This window comes from Danio rerio, chromosome 12 (genome assembly GCF_049306965.1).
Source record: "Danio rerio strain Tuebingen ecotype United States chromosome 12, GRCz12tu, whole genome shotgun sequence".
Lineage (NCBI taxonomy): Eukaryota > Metazoa > Chordata > Actinopteri > Cypriniformes > Danionidae > Danio > Danio rerio.
The window spans coordinates 8,036,457-8,057,163 of record NC_133187.1 but is presented as its reverse complement, the minus strand read 5'-3'; the positions used below and the strand labels follow the sequence as shown (position 1 = coordinate 8,057,163).

At 35.1% G+C, this 20,707-nt stretch overlaps 2 protein-coding genes across 10 annotated transcripts in view; one reads left to right on the top strand and one right to left on the bottom strand.

The window, feature by feature from the left end:
• si:ch73-51i5.2 overlaps positions 1-20,707 on the top strand; it is a 278,670-nt gene that overhangs the window by 82,681 nt on the left and 175,282 nt on the right. The gene's annotated exons all lie outside the window — the stretch shown is intronic.
• Positions 1-20,707, bottom strand: part of phyhiplb (phytanoyl-CoA 2-hydroxylase interacting protein-like b) — a 68,840-nt gene that overhangs the window by 14,546 nt on the left and 33,587 nt on the right. Inside the window, 1 exon segment of one of the 5 annotated variants that reach the window (NM_001430909.1) lies at positions 9,549-9,679. The gene's annotated coding sequence lies outside the window, so the exon portion shown is untranslated. 5 annotated transcript variants of the gene reach the window in all.

Sequence of the window (20,707 nt, the reverse complement as noted above, 5' to 3'; positions counted from 1 at the left end):
CACAATCAAGCCCATACCTCAAAGCATTTCCCTTTCTGCTCTGAGATAAATCAGAAGAAAACACAGTCATCACTGCGACCTGCTGAAGGTCAAAGCAGGCTTAATGAAAAACAAGCATGACAACAGCAAATTCAGCACAAAGCATATTTAGTCCAGACAGAGGGAAAATCACTAACAATCTGTCATGACGAATGTTAGTTTCTGTATATTAAAAAGTACGTATTATATTATCTTAAAGTAATATTAAATCTACCTACACTGTAAAAAGTGCTTATATACGTTACTTTTTAAAAAGTGAGTAAACCTGTTGCCTTATGGTGCATTTACACCAGCCACTGATGAAGCTGATTTACATGTTAAATCAATGCAAAGACCTGAATAGACATCCTGCTGCACTATTCGCATGAATGAGGTGTCTCGAGTTTTGAGACAACTGGATCGCTTGAGTTGGATAATCTGAACTTTAGCGGACATTCGGACCATTTTAACCAATCAGGAGCTTTCTCTTGTGGGGGCATGATTATGACGTGTCGCCTGCTGTTGGTGTCCCGAGGGGAAATCCTCCTTTCGACACAGAGCAACAGCTCATCGAACTGGGCTCGGCTCAGTCGGAAGTCCCACTGAAAGCTTCCATCATCCAGGTATTGTTTCTGAAGGAGTTGATGAACTCCGAGAGATGGTTGCACCTCTGAAAGGATCTAGTGGACTCAGACACGGCGCCAAACAAATCTATGCTGTTTTTCAGCATTCCAAAAGCACATAAAGCACAGCTACTCTCAATAAAATCCATGTTAGACATTTAGCAATGAAGCTAGAGTCACCGGGCAGACAGAAGCCTTGCCCATGATGCGAATCTGCAAATCTTTCGTGAAGTAAATTTGACGGGAGAATTAGGCGAATTTGATGCACGAATGAAGTATACTCAAAATGTTCACGCATCTAGTATGAACACAGCATTAAAAGTGACAAGTTGACTTTACTTAAAAAAAGAGGAAACCCATTATAACTTGGTACCGTTAAGTTAATTTAAATTATTTTTTAAATCATACACCAATCTTTTCCCTAAAAATTTGGTTAATGGGTTTACTTAATTTAAGTAGTCAACTAATTGATTTAAAAGCAACAGTTTAAGTAAAGCCAATTAATTATTTTTACAGACTATCTGTCTGTCTGTCTGTCTGTCTGTCTGTCTGTTTGTCTGTCTGTCTGTCTTAACAGCAGTGGCACTGGTATCTCAATATTTCTTTACATTTTACAATAACACAACAGTGGAACTGTTCGTTCGCTAGTTAGTTTGTAAGTTAGTTTGTTCGTTAGTTCATTAGTTAGTTACTTTGTTACTTAATTTGTTAGTTTGTTATTTAGTTCATTAGTTAGTTAGTCTGTTAGTTAGTTCGTTGATAATGTATTTTACAAAAAAACAAAAGTACAAGTATTGTAAGCATCGATTAAAATGAGTCTTGAGAGATTCCCCTCTAAATTTAGTGATTTTTAGTTGTTTAAACCTGAAACTGACAATTAAACTGTACAACATATTTTATCATAATACATTTGTTTAATCGATTGGCACAGAACATTTTTGAATCAGAACATTGAATGAAATATCAAATAAATACTTTGAGTCCCACAATTTAGTGTTGCATGACACATTTAAAACCATTAGAGATATACAAATATACAAAGCAATTATTTCATTGAATTAAAAATCATTTTTTTTTAATTAGATAAATGATAAATGTGTCCCACACTTTGCATGCAGTCTTGCTCAACACAATCTCACGGCAATTTGTAACTTTTTCATTTAGTGGCTAATTCGTATGAATTCGTACAATCTAATTCGTACAATTTAGTACGATTTGCTCATCCCCCAATGACGGTTGGGGTTAGGGGTGGGGTCAGGTGCCACGCCTCCTTTTTAAAATCGTACCATTTCGTACGACTGAACTCGTACGAATTCGTACGAATTAGCCACTAAACTGGCAAAACGTAAAATACTTACGTTTTCTCGTGAGATCAGGCTGGTCTTGCTATACAAAATATTTTCTTCTCAATGTTGATAGTATTCAGCCAAGGTCAACCCTGTCACTCTCAACAACAAAAATATCTATTGTACTCTTAAAAAACAAGCAAAATAGATTTAAATTGTGTAAATGAACGGCTAAAAGGATATTTGCTGTTTTTTACATGAAAATGGTGCCTTTCAAATTCCCTGTTAAGTATGAAGTCGGTAGCAAATCAAGCTAAAATATTTATTACAAAATAAAATAAAACAGAGGATTAAACCAGGTCAAAATTACTTAACAATTGCAGGTTACCACTTTTCCAACATTTAAAAAAAATTATTTATTATTATTATTTTTTTTACATAATTATTTGTTTTCTAGAAACTACAAACTGACTTTTGATCACAAATTGAATAACAGATTTTAGTAACAGACCTTACACTGATGTTAATTACTAAAAACTAAGTTACAGTACATTAAAATAATCATAATAATAGTAATAAAGGGAAGCACGGTGGCTCAGTGGTTAGCAACCACAAACCACTGAGCCAACGTGTCGCCTCTGTTTAGCATAAAACAAGATATTTGGAAGAAAGCTGAAATTTTGTAACCATTAACTTAAATGGGTAAAGTCGATGCTTACCGGTTTCCAACATCTTGCAAAATATCCTCCTTTGTGTTCAACAGAACAAAGAACGTGAAAAAGTTTTGGAATAAGTGAAATATAACTAAATAATCACATAATTTTTAGATTATTTGCTGTGTAGATTAATTTGCCTGTCAGTTTCTGGACTACTCCACATTAGTCGTATTCAAACACCAACCCTCAGCTCTCTTTATCCTGGTACAAATAAACACTGTAAAAAATGCAGGGTTTCACACAATCTCGTCATCCCACTGCAAATAAACAAGTTTACTTGATGTTTTTACAATTTTAAGTTGGTTGAACAAAAAAATGATTTTTCTTTACCAAAATAATTCAAGAAAAAAACTTTGCCTGTCAATTTCTGTACTACTCCACATTTGTTGTATTAAACTATTATGCTATCCTAAAATAACTCAAGAATTGTGTCCTTTCAGCTCATTTTAAATTAGTTTCAACAAGCAGCAATATTGTTTTGAGCAAAGTTGGCCTGTCCATGGAGTCAAGCTCCACGGGAAGACATGAATGAATGAACTCTAAAGTAAAAAAGTGTCCGTCTTGTAACCATTAACTTCAATTGTTAAAGTCAATGGTTACCGGTTTTCAACATTTTTCAAAATATCTTCTTTGGTGTTCAACAGAACAAAGAACGTTAAACAGATTTGGAACAAGTAAAATATATTAAAATAATGACAGAATTTTCTGACTATTGCGAAAAAAAAAACTTTGCCTGTCAATTTCTGGACTGCTCCACATTTGTCGTATTCAAACACCAACCCTCAGCTCTCTTTATCCTAACACAAACACACAATCTCATGCCATCCCAATGCAAATAAATTAAGTTAACTTGATGTTTTTACAATTTTAAGTTGGTTGAACAAAAAAAAAGATTGATCTCTCACAAAATAATCCAAGAACTGTCATTTCAGCTCATTTTAAATTAGTTTAAACAGGCAGCAATATTGTTTTGAGCAAAAGTTGGCCTGTCTATTGAGTCCAGCTCCACAGGAAGACATGAATGAATGAACTTTAAAGTAAATGAGTGTCCACACACATACCTGCCCAGTCAGCTAAAACACAGCCAGTTTAAAGCGCAGCAGAAGAGAAACGTCTTCACATGCAGCGTTAAAGATGAATGATTCATAGACAAGCTCCCCATTTGTGCTTTATCTCTTCACTGCACTGTGCGTCTCAGAACAGACGCAGGATAACAAGAGATGGCCTACGTTGGGGAGGAGCGCTCTGACACTGCAGTATTATCTCAGCAGAGACTTACTTCAACAGCGCTTTGTTACTCACAGATATAAAAGGAACAGGCAAAAAACGTGGAGGGTCTGAGACAATATAATGAGGAATGTTCAGTGTTGTTAGGTGCTATTGTGCAGCTTCCAGTGTGTAGGTGAAGATTTAATGCGTAGTTATTATTAATAAACGTCAGATTTGTCCTCTTTATATAATTGCTTTAGTTATTTTAAAACTTTGACTTCAGCAATTTGTCAATTAAAATATACAGTTGAAGTCAGAATTATTAGCCCTCCTGTTTATTTTCACCCCCAATTTCTGTTTAACGGAGAGAAGATTTTTTCAGCACATATCTAAACATAATACTTTTAATAACTCTACTTCATGTTATTGAGTCATTTTGGTTGTGTTTTAAAAGGTTATATTCCTATATATGTTGCATTTTCACATATTGGAAGTATTCTTCAACAAACAGCTTGACTTTTTCTACAAACAATAACAATTAACCATCCATTTTTAATTAATTTGCCAGTTTTACCTTTTTCAGAGTTACTTTTATTATTACTGTTACAGGGATACAAACAATTATGACATATGAGAGTAATTTCTGTTTACACTTTATAAATTGCAGTATATTTGCATTATTATGATGGTAACATATTTATTAAGACTAAGCATGACCTGTTATTTTGCGCCATTAATAAAAAAGCTTTTGTGCAGATTGTGAATTTATTAAGAGACCATATTAGCCAGCAGCTACAAATAATACCACTGACTGATGCGATATTATGAGATTATGAAAATGCCCAGCATGATTGTTAGATATAAAATGGACAAGGACAGTGTGTGGCAACTCAAAATGCACCTAAAAAGCTTTAAGAGGATCATAATGGCAAACTGCTCACAATTTAGATTCTCAGTGGGGGAAAAGTGAGTAATCCGAGGCTTAATGGACAAAACAGCCTGAATACAACACATCTTACTGAACCCACCAAAAACACACAGATGGCACAAAATTATTGTCAAAAGCTTGAACACAAATTGTTATGATTCATTATTATAAAGTTTATCTATATATTAAATATATAATGCATATATATCAATATTCATCAATGTATTATTCATAAAACTATATAATTAATACTAGGAATGCATGATAATAAATTTTCATTTAATCATTTATATTAATAATAATACTTATTATTATTATTATTATTAGTAGTAGTAGTATATCCATTGCCATGTTAATAACATTTTTCATTATACATTTTATATTTATTATCTATTCATATCTAAAACCAATTTTAAATAGTATTAAATACTATCCTGTACTATACCTCTTCTAGTAGTATAACTTCTATTATAACTACAGAGTAAAAAAATCCTGGTTGCCTTTAATTTTCAAGCTAATTCAAATTAATTAACCTTGTGAGTCCATTGAACTTATATTGTGTTAAACTCACTTAAAACAGCTTGCGTAACATAAAATTAAGTTAGAACATGATTAACTTGTTTTAATAGGTTACAATAAGCTAATAATAATAATATACAATTTTAGAATGTTATTGTAATAATAAATGTAAATTACGTTGTTATTATATATATATATATATATATATATATATATATATATATATATATATATATATATATATATATATATATATATTTACTATTAATATTATTACTATTAATATTATTATTATTATGACTAGTATTAGTAGTAGTAGTGGTATTAAGTATTAAAAACCATTAATATAATGGCTTCTATTTCTGCTAATAATAATAATAATAATAATAATAATAATAATAATAATAATAACGCTTACTACAACTACTACTAACAATACTACTAATCGTAATAATAATATAACATTTTAAAATGCTAGTGTAATGTTTAATATAAATTATAATTTTATTATCCAACTGTTTATATACAATATATAATAAAATAGTATTATTATTATTATTAGTGGTAGTATTTAACGTAGTATTAAGTATTGAAAACATCAATATAATGACCACTACCAACAATAATAATAATAATAATAATAATAATAATAATAATAATAATACATTTTACAATGACAGCATAGAATTAAATAAGAATTATATCGTTTATTTTCCATCTGCTTATTCTCCAGATTATTTACATGATTATGAGACAACAAGTATAATATAATATAATATAATATAATATAATATAATATAATATAATATAATATGTGAAAACTACAATACAAGGACTATTACTACTCATAATAATAATATTAATAATAATAATTTTTTACATATTTTTTTAACCACAAATTTGTTTACAAAACATTCAAGCTTAAACTGTTACACCAAAAAAATGTTTTAAGCTTGTAGGAATCAAACTCAGTCAAGTGTGTGTATGCATGTGACCGGCACTGTATACGTTTCCAGCATATATAACAGCACATAGGCCTGCATTAGTGAACACAACTCAAGCAGCACTAATAATATGTCAACCAGAATCATCATCAAGTACACACACACACACACACACACTGACTGTACACTAGGAATGCAAAATCCTTCTAATTTTGTCTTATCTCCTTGTAAGGACTTTTTAACGGGCTGAGATGAAGAGGTAAATCTTCTACTACTGAAATCATCATCCATGATTAGAGTTAGTTTGGTTACTCAGTTGTAATGTTACTTACTACTCTGTTAGACATTAAGAAGCTTATCTGAGTACATAAATCCTTAGCAAACATATATTAATGAGAAAAATGCTCTCCTCACAGTAAAAAATGCAGGCTTCTACACAATTCCTTCATTTTGTCCTGACACAAATTGCTTAGTTTACTTAATTTACTAATTTAAGTGGATTTAACATGAAACAAATAAGAGAATGTTAGAATTGTGTTGTTTCAACTCTTTTTAAATTAGTAGTTTGGACAAGCAGAAAAAGTAGTTGAGTATTGAGTAGTTGAGCGCAGTTGAAAAAGGATGGGCTTTCCTATCAGATTTGAAAAGATTGCTTAAATATCAAGACTCGGTCAGTGAGGCTCAATTGAAATATTTTTCAAACTTGATTGCTAAAAATGCAAGTAAGCCAAAAGTCCTTTTTAAAACAATAAATTCAGCTCTTAACCCAATGGTTTGCTCAGTTCCTGTTGTCAATCTGGAGACATGCATACATTTCTCTAAATATTTTGCTCAGAAAATACAAAATATTAAATCACACCTCAGCCGGTATCTTCTTCTCAGCTGCTTAAAATAATTTCTCAGATGAAACTTACCCTTTGTCCTTTAGATGTATTGCCTTGTTGTCTTTTTAGAGAGGTTTTAGATACAACCTTTCCTCTTAGCTGTAAAAAACAGCTCAATTATAAACAGGGGTTTTCCAGATGTTTTTAAACATGCTGTCGTACAGCCCCTATTAAAGAGGCCTCATCTTGATCCTGCTCTGCCTGACCACTACAGGCCCATTTCTAAACTCTCATTTATCTGAAAAGTTTTAGAGAAAATACTTTCACAGTTTTATTTACGTATTTTTAAGATTTTAGACCCGTTTCAATCTGGTTTTAGAGCAAAACACAGTACTGAGTCTGCGCTACTGAAAGTCACACATGACATTTTACACTCCGTGGATTCTGGGTCATCTACGATTTTGATAATGTTAGACTTAAGTGCTGATTTTGATAACGTAAATTACGACATTTTATTAGAACGACTTAAGTGTGTTGTTGGGGTTCAGGGCCTTGCCTGGCAGGGGTTCTCCTCATATCTAAAGGGGAGATCTTTTTCTGTAAATATCGGATCTTTTACTTTACCACCTAAACTCATTCACTGTGGTGTTCCACAAGGATCCATTCTTGGCCCTCTATTTTTTTTCTCTCTATATGCTTCCTTTAAGCTTAATACTATGCAAACATAACATATACTACCGCTGCTATGTCGATGAACTAAACTAGGAATAGATTTATCATTAGAACACCTTTTCTTATGCCTAACCGACATTAAGGCCCAATCCCAATTCTACCCTTTATTCCTCATTTTGCGTGTTCCTGTGAAGGGGAAGGGGTGTCCCAATTCTCTTTAGCTTTAAGGCGTAGGGCTAAGGGGAAGGGGTAAATACCCCTTCTGACGAAATTTTTTCCAGCCCACACTGGAAACCAAGGGTTAAGAAAGTTTCCCAGAATACACCAGCCTCAACGGCAGGATCACTGCAAATTTGTATTTTTTTGTCATTATTATGAATTCTTACAACAAGCAAGCACATGTTTTAATATATATTTATAACTGCGTTCGTGTTTTACCATCATGCTTTTTAAAATAAACGCTAAAATAAAAACCGCTAAATTTCGCTATCTATAACCCATAATATTGACATCTGTATAGCAGTCCCACAACAATCTCACACTCTGACACTCGAATAACCTATCAGAAAAGTCTAATGGCTGGGAATAACCTTTTTTACAGTGTCTGCTATAGTATTAATGTTGTTTTTGGTGTGTTTACGTAGATGAATAAGGCCACTGTGTTAAATGCACAGTACCGTTACGATCTTATTGCCACATTATATCGTTGTGCTAACATAATATATGCCTTCAGTGATTTCCTGAAGATAAACACCAAAAAATAACACAACTGGAATAACTACAGCAGTTGCAATCATCTGACCTCATATAAAGCATGAGATCGCGATGACATATGATGATGTGTGCAGGTGCTGTAGTGCTATCCCAATTTTTAGGGGTAAATTTTGATGCCCTTCCCCTTCACACTCGGTTTTAAGGTCCAAGGAGAAGGGGTAGGGATACAAAAACAGAATTACAGTAGGATTGGGCCTAAGACCTGGATGACCAATAACTCCCTGCAACTAAATGAAAATAAAACTGAAGTGCTCTCATCAGGTCCTGCTGCTACCAAGAATTCAATTAAAGCTCAGCTAGGATTTCTAAACAACAATCTGTCCATTCACACACATTTTTATAATCACATGATCTCTTATAACAAAATCACATTTTTTAATGCACATACTGGAATTTGTTCGGTAAAAGTGTTTCCTGTTTATGTGCAAACTTTATTACCAAATAAACAGTTTATCCTACTCAGTTATGCATGTTTTTTTATGAGCATTTTAAAAACGTATTCACATCTTAAAGTTTCCAACATCCATTTTTTATGTGCAAATCCAAACTACTCATAAAATGGGTGGATGGAGACATAGCTAATGATTACAGATTTCCAGCTTTCTTCAGAATATCGTCCCTTGTGTTCAACACAAGAAAGAAAGTAAAACAGGTTTGGAACATGTGAAGGATGAGTAAATTATGACAGAACTTACATTTCTGAGTGAACTATCCCTTTAATAAGGCTCTTGAATAAACTGCCACCATCAGACACCTTCAGTAATTAAATCGCTAACACAAAGAACTCATTAAGGACATTTCTGGAAATTCACTAAGCGAGGATGAAGCATGAAAGCATTTTTTTTTCTTTACTTTATTAATGTAGACTCATTATCTATCAGTCACAAGGTCACAGCATCTGTTTCACTAATGAGCACAGATACTCTCTTCATTTGCATCCAGTTCCAGGTAATCTTTGTCACAAAAACAACTGGTGATGTAAAAGCCTAAGCCTGCAGGAGATTATATGCAGAGGACAAAAAGCGTCAAACCTACCAGCCGGACGAACGCCGTCCTCTCATTGACTCCTTCAGGCAGGGGCTGTAGGTTTTTGGATAACGCAGTGGCTAAAGCTAGTGGACATGGTCTTCTGTCCAGCCCAAGTGTACTGACCTGTCTCCAGCGCAGTCTCCTACGCTATTGGCTTAGAGCAGCTTTAGTGTTTGTTTTACAAGCCTAGCACACTCCCGTGGGAGGAGCCGGATTATGTCATCAGTGACTGACTGGGGGTCAGTGCTGGACTGAAATTTCAGAGTCGAGCGAGAGAGAGAGAGAGTGAGTTGTATCTGTTGTATCTGTTTGCTAGTCTGGTCGACAGCTTTCATTAAGGGCAAAACATCCTGTGAAGTTCTGCATCCCACCCTCCCCCACTTGTCTCTGGTGTCCGCACTGTCTGTCATATTTCCAAAGGGTGACATCATTCATATAACGGATGTATTAAGGATTATTTCGAGTTGCGGCAGCGGGAAGGAGGAATCCGTCTGTTCTGTAAAAATGTGACAGGCACATTCTCGCAGTAGGTGACTGATGCTCCATGAATATTTTAAACCTTCTGACACCTCCAATTATAACTGGAGAAGAAAGTTTGTCAAGTAGAGTTGTTTTTTGCTTTTTTTTTTGGACAAAAAGACAGGGTTGTTGGAAGTTTACACTAGTTTGAATGCTATTTAGGCTTGCCTTGTAGATGGATGGATGGATGGATGGATGGATGGATGGAGAGACATAGACAGACAAACAGACAGATGGATAGATGGATGGATGGAGAGGCAGATAAATGGATAGATAGATAGACAGGCGGATGGATGAATGGATAGATGGATGGAGAGGCAGATAGATGATGAATGGATGGATGGATTAATGGACCGGTGAATGGATGAGCGCATGAATTGATGGACAGACAGGCAACGAATAGATAAATAAATGGCTGGATGAATTGACAGACAGATGATGGATGGATGGATGATGTATTGATGGATGAACAGACAGATGGATGGACAAAACAGATGATTGTAGGAATGGATGAATGGATTGGATGGATTAATAGATAGATTGATGGACAGAAAATAGATGGATGAACAAACAAACAGACACAATGGATGGATGGACAAACAGATGGATGGATGGATGGATGAATGAACAAACAGACACAATGGATGGATGGACAGATGGATGGATGGATGAATGGATGGATGGAAAATAGTCAAATAGACAACCGATGGATGGATAGATGGATAGATGGACATGTAAATGGATGAACAGATAGATTGATAAATAGATTGACAGACAAACAATGGATGGATGAATGAACAGACAAATGGACGGACAAAACAGATGATGGATGGATGGATAGACAATAAATTAATGGATAGGTAAATGGATGGATGAATAAAAACAAACAGACAGTTAATGGATGAATGGACATGTGAATGGATGAACAGATGGATTGTGAGATGGATGAATGAATTGACAGACAATGTATGGACGATGTATGGGTGGATGAACGGACAGATGAATGGACAAAACAGATGATTGAATGGATGGATGGATTGGATGAATAAATGGACAGATTGATGGACAGAAAATGGATGGATGGATGGATGGATGGATGAATGGACAGACAGATGGATGAATGGATAGATGGATGGATGAACAAATGGATAGATGGACAAATAGACAAACAGACAACCGATGAATAGATAGATAGACATGTGAATGGATGAACAGATGGATTGATGGATGGATGGGAAGACAAAACAGATGATAGATGGATTGATGGATTGATGGACAGACTGTTAATGGATGCATGGATGGATGAATGGATGAACAGAGACAGACAATGGATTGATAAAGATGCATACATGACAGACAGGCAATGGATGGATGGATAGAGACTGTATGGATGGATGGATAGTATGCCAACTAGATAGATAGATAGATAGATAGATAGATAGATAGATAGATAGATAGATAGATAGAAAGATAGATAGAAAGATAGATAGAAAGATAGAAACAAACTATCCCTCAGAAAATAAGGCTACACAATGACGACATCCGCTGGCATCCTCACATGACGAGACAACAATAGACTGAGTGAACGCCTGAGAGCGCAGACAATGGGCATCTTCATCTTCAGCATTCTCTGCTGGGCCACTCCATGAGCCCCACAACACCCTCATTGAGCCGAAAAAGACCCTCCACCGCTCTGAGCACCAGGACAGAGAGCGAGTGCTTTGTTGCATTCATCCTAATGAATAATAAACGGGAAACATGATGCAGGAATAGAGCCTTTCATCAAACACTTGTGGCTCAAATCCGAAGCCAAAGTTAAACTGCATCAATGGCATCCTCTCATAAATACCGTACATATGGATAGTAAAGTATGATGAGTTTGGGATTTAGAGGTATAAAATGTCCAAAATAAAGATTGATTGACTTAAAGACTAATGATTATTAGATGACCACAAGATAACACAAAACCCAGTCTCACGGCAGTTTATTATATAGTCACGAAATTTAATGTATCAATTCATGTTCATAATATTCATCTACATGAACATTAAAGGTGCCGTATGCACGTATTTGACTCTTCTAAAGCATAAAAATACCACATGTTTGCAGATATTAAAGAAACATGCCAAGTGAACATTCCTGTTTATCTAAAACTCAGTGCTAAAATCAGATATTCTGCTTTGAGAATGTAAGTTGCGTGCTGGAACGGTTGTCTTTGTTTCAGTCATTTAACCCGCCCAATGCCAGTTTCAGCCAATTATATTTCAACACATGTTCCATTCAATCAGGGTGCCTCTCAAAGCCTAAAAGTGACCGAAATGCGACCTCCTGTGGACAGTAGCAGACTCTGAAATGAAACCCAGAGTCTGAGTTCCACATGAGGTGGTTATTAGTTAGCAAATAACAGATATTATGAATGTAAACATTGGGTGAGCAGTTTATGTTGTAACCGCTTGTCCTAAAAGCCCGCTACGTGATGAGATTTGCAGTGATAAGCATTTTGGATGTTTGCACCAGACGAAGCACGACATGAATTTAAATACAGCTATTCAGAAGCACAGACAGGTTTATAATCTACCGACAGGTTTATAATCTAATAATATATATTTAACATTATTACATATTGTTATTATTAATACATATTATTTAACATTATTAAATATACATGCTGAATCACTGATATGTGTTGGTTTGCACTGAGACCCAGTTCATAAGTTCAATTTCAAACGGTTTGAAATCTGTTTGAACATCTGAGATGAACTATCTGCTGCTGCTTTCAGTAGTATGGCAATAAATTATTAGCATATAACACTGAATAAAGCACATGAGGTGTACTTGCACTCTCAGAGCTAGAAGCTTCTAATATATAAATTTCAGGTGTAGATTAGAACAAAAACTCTCTTTAATATGGAGAACATTCCTTCTATTCTGTGCTGTTGCTTTTATTAAGAATACTACTTAAATCAGACTTTGTTGGTTAATTAATCTGACAACCTGCTCTTGCGTGTGTTTTGAATCAGGAGTGCAATACCTAGTTCAACCACTGGATGTCATACCTACATACTGCACCTTTAACGAATGTATTTTAATAAGCATTTTTGGTGTACCTCAACATGACTTTTAAACTATTTTAGCCAGATTCCAATAACCAGTAGTCTATTTTTTGTATCTTCCAACTCATCATAAACACACGTATTGCAAAGCACACACAATATTCCCCAACATTAACTACATTAACTAATGCATTTCAATGGGAATTTTTTCATGTTCCTCAACATGACTTCAAACGATTGTAGGCATATTAAAATAGCCAGTAGCCTAATTTTCGTATTTCCTGACTCGTCATAAACACACATAAACGTAGCACCTAACCCTGCACCTACCCTTAACCTATCCACTTCTCAACACCATAAAATGAGCAGCAGTTAAATAAAGGTAGATGTATTTCACATGTATTTATTACCAAAAACTGACCAGAAAAAAACAAGTCGTGTTGCATTCCAAGTCCTCCAAAGCCCAACAATGCCATTATGCGAAGAACCGAGTGGTTTGTGAGGTTTTAACCACTTCAAATCTGGTTGAAAACCGATATTCAGCTCAAAAAGACACTCCTGCACATTGACTTGACACTATTGCTCACAAGACACACAGTAAGCCAATAGCATTTGACAATCAAAACTGACGTAACATACATTTTCCGTTTTCGTACCAATATCATAATATCACATCTACTCCTCTCAAATTATAAGTGTTCTTTCATGGTAGACTTCAAATATTCATATATATTTTTAAATAAATTACAACTGTACTAGTGCCTGTTAGCTCTATCCTGTGTTTTTTATTGACAAATGGTTAGGATTAGGGCTAGAAGCTGGGTTACTGACTCGTAGTGTTGTGTAAATAAAATCTTGTTGACTTTCAGGGGTGAGAATGTGTTTGCACAAAACATATAGAGAATGGAAATAAACATCACAGCGAGTTGGGTTTCAACATGTTTTTGGATATGCTCATGAGTGCACAATGTAAACCACAGCTAAACAGAAAAAGCAGACTGTTTTATAATAATATCTTTTGAAAAACATCTTACACACACTCGGAATAAAATGAACTAATTTGTAGATACCTTAATGCTTTTTATGTGTCTGAAAAGCTAAAAATATGCATTCAATGATATGTATAATCTTCAGTAATAAATAGGAACTAGAGAAAACCGTTCCACATATGATCTTCTTGTGGTGTGGGGGCTTACAGTTTATTGCTGATGAATGTATATATGATATAGTAAATCAATAGAGATCAATGGATTCCAGGTTTCTGTGTACTAAGTTCCCAGAATGCTCATTCCCATTCTCTATTCACCCTATTCTTGATGCATGAGCTTGCGTATTCCAATGGAATCTTTTTAGCTCGACACTTCCTTTCTTATTCACTTTCATTTGATTTATTGATGTTAGAAACAGCTTGTTCTGCTGCTTGATGTTGGAAACTGGCATTTTCTTATTATATTATTCAACTTTTTTATGTATAGTCATGGGCACACTTGTTTGTAGGGCAAGTATTTGACCGTTTTTTTACTGTTTATTATTCCTAGTTATTTCTCCTGTAGGCAGCTGAATCGGAAGTTCTAAAACAATCACAAAACTAGCACACTTCAGCTTTGCAGAATAATGTCAATAGGCCCTTTTAACATGTACGTGTTTCTCAGCAGCGGAAATCAAAAAAGTTGAGTAAACTTAGAGCACAGTGAATGGGAGAGTACCACAAATAATTGTTTTGTATTCCTATTTGCTGAAATAATAATAAAAATAAAAAAAAAACTCCATGATGTCATCACAACTTAAAAAAAAAGTGTAAGACAGATAACGGCAGCCAGAAGAGAGAACTACATCAAATAACCGTCTCGCCCATAGTTGCATTTGAAACACCTTGCATAAATGGCAATTTTATTATTTTTTATTTTGATGCAATAATTATATAATACAAAGTATAGTTTTACACTGTAAAAATATGCTGGCTTCTACACAGTTCATTAATGGATATCACTTTATTTTGATGGTCCCTTTAACGCATTTTGTTGAATTTAAGCTACATTGCATCTACATGCCAACTAATTCTCAATAGATTATAAGTAGACTGTTAGGGTTGGGGTTAGTGTTAGTTGACATGTACTTGCAACGTAAGTTAGTCAATTAAATGTCTGTTGAAGGAGTAGTATTAACAGTTATTAAGCAGACAGTCTAATACTCAAGTGAGAAGTAATTGGCAATGTAGCTGCAATGCAATGTTTAGTCAACAAAATGTGCAATAAGGACCATCAAAATAAAGTCTCACCCATTCTTGTTGTCCCAACACTAATCGATAAAGTTAACAAATTTAGCTGGATTGAATATAAAACATTTCAGTTGTCCCACCAAAAATATCAATAATTGTGTTATTTCAACTCATTTTAATTAAGTAGTTTGAACAAGCAAAAAAAAGTAGCTTAATAAATGTACATAATTAATTTAAAAATCAAGCTATTAAAAACTTTCAAGGAATTAAGATGCTGATGACCCTTAAACATCTCATCACTGTCTTGTAAAAAGGGTTAATTGCAGATTGAACACAAAAAACAAAATGCACTGTGAAAAATGCAGGGTTTCATACAATTCATTCATGTTGTCTCAACAACGATCGATTAAGTTAACTTAACAAATTTACGTGGATTGAACATAAAACAATTAAGATGTGGCAAAAAATCTCAACAATTGTGTTATTTCGGCTCCTTTTAAAGCAGGGGCATCGCTAGGGGGAAGGGGGTGGAGTTAGGACGATTCTAAGGGCCCACACTTAGGGGCCCCAGGAGTTACTTTTAAGGCTGATTTATATTTCTGCATCCAGTGTGCCTACATGGTCCAGCGCAGCCTTCGCTTGGTCACATACCCTTTGTCGTGGCCGTTGTGCACCTTTCAAAAAATTTAACTACACCTCGCAGCAACGTGTAGCGCAAGCTCTGTGATTGGTCAGCATGGAAACGCTGATGAGTGTGGGCAGGGGTGAGAGCCGCATAAATCCACTGGAGCAAGTGCTTTCAAGTGTCGTATCCTGTGAAGGAGCTATAGATTGTTTTGTGTTTACCTTATGATTAAATTCTGAATGAGCGAGTTTTAGCTATTTGTACATTTAAGGTAGCGTTCAGAAAAACAAAACACCAGCGAAAAAATACAGTTCGCCTGCAATATAACACCCCTTCCCCCCAGCTCTTCACTTTCGTTCCTGATACCTCCTGCTCTTCATTTCTATCAGCAGGTTAAAAGTTATGATGGGGAACACACACAAAAAAGGAAAATTAGTGTATGCGAACATGATTAAATTTCATGACTGTAAACAAACTAATTAATTTCCACTTAATTTATTACAGTTTTCAGAAATAAATATGTTGGAAAATCTTTATTCTTTTAGGTGTAAGAAGTTGAACGAATTTATTTAAGTTGGTCCAATTAGGCTTTTTTCAGTGTATTGACCATTTTGAGGGATGTAAACTAAAACATTGGTCCTAACATATTTTCTGTTTTATATTTTTAATTCCTGTGGGTTCCGAGAATCCAAAAGGGCCATATATTTATAAATAATGGTATGATAGCTGTTTAACATGAAGTTATAATTGAATTGCCTCTTATTAAATAGTTTGATAACAGGCAGGAAATGTTCATGGGCCAATGACATGACCACAATGTAATGGTCTATAATGAACTGCTTTGAGAGAACATAACACACTATCTGAGCTTGGCTATTGATAAGTTTTGTGTCATGAATACCAAACAGCAGCTCTGGGAATTCACCATAATATCCTGTAGTTTATGAAGAGGGTGATGTTTTCCAGCTCCGGCCACCAGCTCGCTTTAATAAATCACACACTGCGCTCTTCCCAACAACCCAGTGGCTGTCCGTGTTTATATAACCTCTCGTCTTTTGAATTCCCACTTAAGATGCAAGGGCGATGGAGTTTAATATCTCCAGGGTGCGGGTAATACTGGACCACTCTTGTTTCTGAGGCAGATCATTAAAGTTTCATAAGTTCTTGGTCTCGAGACTATAAATAGAGAGCAGCATTTCATTCTTTAATGTGTTGAGTCGGAGGGGAGCGAAAGGCTCAGAGATCTCTTACAGTGCAAATTCAATGACACATTGTTCATTTCAGTCAAGGAAGCGTTGACATGAGCGCTGACACGGAAACTGAGATAGAGAAATCAAAGTGCTAATTGTGCAGTGGATGACGCAGCATAGTCAAGGAAAAATCGGCTGCTAAAACGCAAACCTTGGCACTCTGAACAAGAACCCTGGAGAAATGTGTAGTTGCTTATAGGTTTCTTGTTCACAGCTCAAGGCTCTCATCGAGTATTAAATTCCAGTGGAAAAAAATACCAATAAAACTCAGAATCCCTGTTTAGAATTATAGTTATTTCTTTAAGTTTAATATTTAATATTTTTATTTTAATAATATTTATAAAGGTGCTGTTGACTTGTAATTTTCACTGGATGTTGGTAGCAACCAAGGATATCCATACATGCTAAGAAAACGAATTATCATTTGAGCTTAAAAATGAAATTATGCATAATAAAATGAAATGACGAAAAAAAGTATTGAACACATAAAGAAAGGGAGGTGTAGAAAGGCAGTGAAAGCTCAGACAGCAGCTGAAATCACTCAGTAGTTCTTCAGCAACCCTGTGCTCTTCGTCATTGTAAATGAATATTAGCTGCTTCAGTCCAACATCTACATTAGGAGGATTAAAAGCCACCAGGGTGGACATTTCAGCAAGACGATCCAAAACACAGCCAAGAAAACTCTCAAATGCTTTCAGAGAAAGAAAATCAAGCTGTAGAATGGCCCAGCCAATCACCTGAAGCGAATCTAATAGAAAATACAAATTAAAGATTTGATTTAATATATATTAAAGAAATCACACACGCATTTTATATATATATATATATATATATATATATATATATATATATATATATATATATATATATATATATATATGTATATATATATATATATATATATAAAACCAACTTATGCACCAACTTATCCAGCAAGTTTTTACGCAGCAGATGCCCTTCCAGCCCAACCCATCTCTGGGAAACATCCACACACACATTCATACACTACGGACAATTTTAGCCTACCTATTTCACCTGTATCACATGTCTTTGGACTGTGGGGGAAACCGGAGCACCCGGAGGAAACCCACGCGAATGCAGGGAGAACATGCAAACTCCACACAGAAACGCCAACTGAGCCGAGGCTCGAACCAGCGACCTTCTTGCAGTGAGGCGACAGCACTACCTACTGCGCCACTGCTTCGCCCATATATTTCAAATCAAATCACTTTTATTGTCACATTATCAGCAGCATGTGTGCAATGATGAGTGAAAAGCTTAGGTGCTGGCTCCAGACTGTACAAAATACAGAGTGCAAATACACAACAGTGCAAAACACAACAGCATACTCAAAACAAGAAAAAGTACAATGTACTTTGCAATGAAAAGGTGTCCACATAGATGTAGGCAGAATTGTTTCAAGTATGGATTGGTTAGAAAGAAAGCCTATTTAGTTAAAACTTTAATTAAATAATCCTAAAAACAGTTTTGATATCAATAAGAATATACTATTATTCAATATTTACACATACTGTAAATTATGTGAATAAATTCTTTCTTTGGGAAATTGCTTATATTATTTTGTTATTTAATACTGAACAGTCTTGTGATTTATTTCTAAGGAATGTTTTGCATAAAGGCCATTTTTCCCTATATTTAACGAATGTCATCTTTCATAATAACATTTTCAAATAATATTAATATTAACATAATAAGCCATGATATGGTTGTTAACAGTCAAATCAAGTAATGTATCTACAAAGTAACCTGTAGTGGCATTTAGATGTATTGACACTGCATAAATAATGCTATTTTAGTGTTGTCAACTATTTTTAATAAACAAATATTCAATGTTGGAAAAATGCATGTACTCGCCAGAAATGTGAAATGCAAAAGAAAAATAAACTTGAAAAAAATCATGCATTGGATTCCTACTTATTTATCCTTATTTTGAAGTGTCCACAGCTATTGGCTAAACTGCTGCATAGACCTACCTTCAATATGATTTCTATATTACCACAGAGCTGAATATTAGACATGAAGACAACCATATGAAACATTTATAGACAGCAAATTTTTTGCACAGATATTTTTTTTAATCAGACATATCCTCTAAAAGTTAACCTATAATGCAGCATAATAATTATTGATTTTATTTTGTCACTCTGGAAGGGTGGCACCCAAGTGCCCTCTACTGGCCACTGCTGTCGGGTGACAGTATGTACTTTGAAAACATTTATTTCATTTAATTGAAACATTAGAATAGAATAGAATAGAATAGAATAGAATAGAATAGAATAGAATAGAATAGAATAGAATAGAATAGAATAGAATAGAATAGAATTGACAGTCTCTAAACCATCCCCATCATTCTACCTCTCTTCTCAGAGGGATGGTGGGCTAAATCAAAGGTTACCATGGGCCAACTTTGGGCCCTAGTTTGGGCATCTCTGATTTAGACATTGTGTTAAAGTCCACATGAACTGGAAGATGCAACTGTTTTTTTTTCTCTACGTATGATGCAGTTCCTACAGAAAGGGAATATTAAATGAGAAAACAGTGGTCGTGGCTTGAAAAAATGGCTTTACTGCAAGCAGAATGGATGTAGTGAAGTAGGCATTTAATTCAGAAAGATCTGAAAAAGGGTTTGGGGAGAGTCATGACAACTTAACAGACACCTCCATCTCACTATTACTATTTGTTGTCAAAACTGACTGTTGGAGGGGCGTAAGCCACCCCAGATACCTCAGACAGTACTAGGCCCAATCCCAATTCTACCCCTTAACCCATCCCCTTACGCGTTCACGTGAACATGATGCAAGTGTTATTAAAAATTGCAGTGTGACCAGGCTTAACGTTTAAAAAAAAAATGGGAAAAACACCCTCTAGAGCAGGGGTCACCAATCCTGGTCCTGGAGGGCTAGTGTCCCTGCAGGGTTTATATTTAACTTGCCTCAACACACCTGCCTGGATGTTTTAAGTATACCAAGTAAGAGCTTGATTAGCTTGTTCAGGTGTGTTTGATTAGGGTTGAAGCTAAAATCTCCAGGACACCGGCCCTCCAGGAACAAGTTTGGTGACCACTGCTCTAGAGGATTTGTCATTAAACATTCAATGAAATGTAGCCAGAGCAACCGATTTCATGTTTGACAAAAATGTAGGCGTAGGCACGTATTTCCAATTAGCTTAATCTGGAAATGAACTGCAAAGCACTGTACAAAAACACTCTAGCAATGCCCTGTACCTATCAAAAAGCACCTAGCAATGCCCTGCACCTATCAAAAAGCACCTAGCAATGCCCTGCGCAACCGTACTTTCACTCGGTTTTAAAGCTCATCATTTTACATGGCAGCTGGAACTTTATTTTATTACTTTTTTGACCTTGTAGGTTATGTTGTTGTTCAAACTGTTTGAGGGGCTCAGCTGTCCTCCTGAGACGAAGTAGGACATTCTGACCTCCTGCCAGCAGAAACTCTAATAACAGCATCAAATGCAGCCTG